This window comes from Cucumis melo, chromosome 10 (genome assembly GCF_025177605.1).
Source record: "Cucumis melo cultivar AY chromosome 10, USDA_Cmelo_AY_1.0, whole genome shotgun sequence".
Classification (NCBI taxonomy): Eukaryota; Viridiplantae; Streptophyta; class Magnoliopsida; order Cucurbitales; family Cucurbitaceae; genus Cucumis; species Cucumis melo.
The window spans coordinates 28571882-28574589 of NC_066866.1; positions in this window are offsets into that span (position 1 = coordinate 28571882).

A 2708-nucleotide genomic window follows, 5' to 3' on the forward strand; every position below is an offset into this window, starting at 1 on the left:
AAAATGGTTAACTATATGCGCTTTATTATATAGGCCGTAAATATTTTACCCGTTTTATATTTATGAAGATTTTTCTTTATTTTCTTTATTTTCTTTATTTATTATTTAAAAAAAAAAAAAAAAAAAAAAAAAAAAAAAAAGATTAAGCATCAACCTGATCAACCGGACTTCTTGACTTTTTCTTTTATTCTTATTGCCAAGGCTCTTCGGGTTTTCATGGTGCAAAATGCACTTTGGTCCACGAGTTCTAAGTAGGTGACTATTTAGTTCTTGATTTTTATGGTTGTTCTTATGAGGCTGCTTTCAAAGTCCATACAATTGATTCTATGGGTTAGTTTTCGTACTTAACTAAACAAATACTAGGCTCATGTGAATCCTATTAATATCCATATTAAGCCAAATAAATGTTAGCCTTTCAAGATCGAAAGAACTCACGACTTTATGACCAACTCTTTAGGTCTAGTCTCCATACTTAGTGAAATAAAAATTAGTCTTTATCACCAAATCTATGGACCTATCTTCATATCTAATCAAATTAACTCATGTCTTCAGGGTCAGTTCTATAAATCAGTATTTACAACTAACCAAATCAATATTCACTTTTTCACTTCTAAGAGTTGCCTTAACTCTTGATCAAACTCTTCACTGCTAAACTATGTTTGGATTAGGAAATTCTGATTACTGTTTGGTTATGGGTTTTCACTTGATTTTTTACCTTTAAGGTTAGTCTCTTGTTTCTTTTACATTATGTAGTTCATACTTGCCTCGATCATGTATGTTTGATTTTTTCATCCCAATCAGACAATTAAAAATAATTTTCAAGCCTTTCAAGGCTGCCTCGATGCTTTATTTCTTGGCTTCTCAAACTCCTACTCATTTAGGAATGAGTATCTACTTGGTGCTCTCTATTGACAGTCTTCAGCATCGTAACAAATTTCGCACTACATGAACTCATAGACCTCGAGTCAGTTGGACCACTTATCGTACTTCTTTTGTCGCCCTTGCTATCTGAATGACCTCAAGTATCATCAAGTGATCTCCATGCTTCAAAATTTTGACTTAATCCCATTCCTTCAACCTCTATACTGTATTATAATTTGAGTTGAACTTCAATTGTGGACACTAACTAGGTGAGTATTATTTGATCTTAAACCCCAAACAAAAACAAAAGTCTCTATTTATTATTTCATATAAAAGGTGTTTCTATCCTTCATTACTTCCCAACGGTAATTACACTCTTTTGTTCTTCCCTTCTTGTGGTTTGGTACTACTTTTTTAAACACCATTTTTGAAAGGAAATTTTCATAAATATAACAAACTATTAAAATATTTACCGTCAGTGTAACAAAATCCATAAAATTTTTAGCCATTTTTTAAATATTCTCGGTTTGTCCTTCCATCTTTTTTCTTTTCTCTGCAATTCTTTTATCGTCTTTCTTCCTTTACTCTTCTTTTTTCCGCTGCAATTTCTTTCCATCTTTCTTTTTTTCCTCTTTTTTTTTATGTCATTTAAATTTGGATAACCAAATCACCAAATCTAATTTTTTCTATCTTTTTCTTCTTTTTCTCTTTTTTTTTTTCACGGTGTGACATTGACTTTCTTCTTTTCCTCTCTTTTTTTACGTCTTTTAGATTTTGGTAATCAAATATGATTTTTTTCTATCGTCTTTCTTTTTTTTTCTTTTTTTTTCGTTCATTGCGTGCATCATCTCTCTTCTTTTTTTTTTTTTTTAAAGTTGTTTAGATTAGATAACAAATCTAAAAAATCGTGTATAAAATAATCTTTAAAAAAAATCATTTAGCCAAATCTAACTAATCGTGCACCAAATTTTGATAAAAGAAATCATTTAGATTTGGGGCCAAATGTAAACGATGGTGTAACTCAATTAATTAAACAACCGTGTAACCAAATTAAACGATAGAATTGAAAAATAAATAGTTATCCAAATCTAAACGATCATGTACCAAACAATAGTCAAATCTAAACGATGGTGCACCAAATATATTACATGCATTATTAACGGAGCAGTTTTAGTATTTTTCATGGTAGATCCGTAGGTTTTTTCTGTTTTTAAAATTATTCTATATAGTGTAAATATTTTACCGTTTTGTTATATTTTTCAAAAGACTCCGTTCTTAAAATATATTTTTTTTCCGTTATCTTCCCAAAGACACCCAATAACGACATATTATTGTGAGGCAATTAAGAATCACATTATACGATTTATATATAAAAATATTACATTATAAAGATTTTAACTTCTTATTTATTCATATTTTTCACCTCTTTGTTCGCCATTCATACCGAATGAATGGTATGCTCGTTCATGACCTAAATATTTGTTTTTAATAAAAAGATTGTCAAACATATGCAACATAAATTATTTCAATTTGAACCCATACCGAAATAACCTAATTTTAGCCAGTCTTTATTTTTTAAAAAAAAATTAACGTAAGATATTTATTATTTGAACTCAGTCTCCCACTAGTATTTATTATACAAAAAAAAAAAAAAAAAAAAAAAGTTACATTTGTGATAAAAATATATTTTCTAAAGACTTTTGACTACATGTCAAGTTCTACTACCATTCCCGACTATATGAATTCTGAACATAAACTAAAATTTTTATAGTTTCCATTGACACAATTATTAGTGTTTAATTATAACTGAAATTATACAAATTGGATATTTTTCAAAAATTTTAACA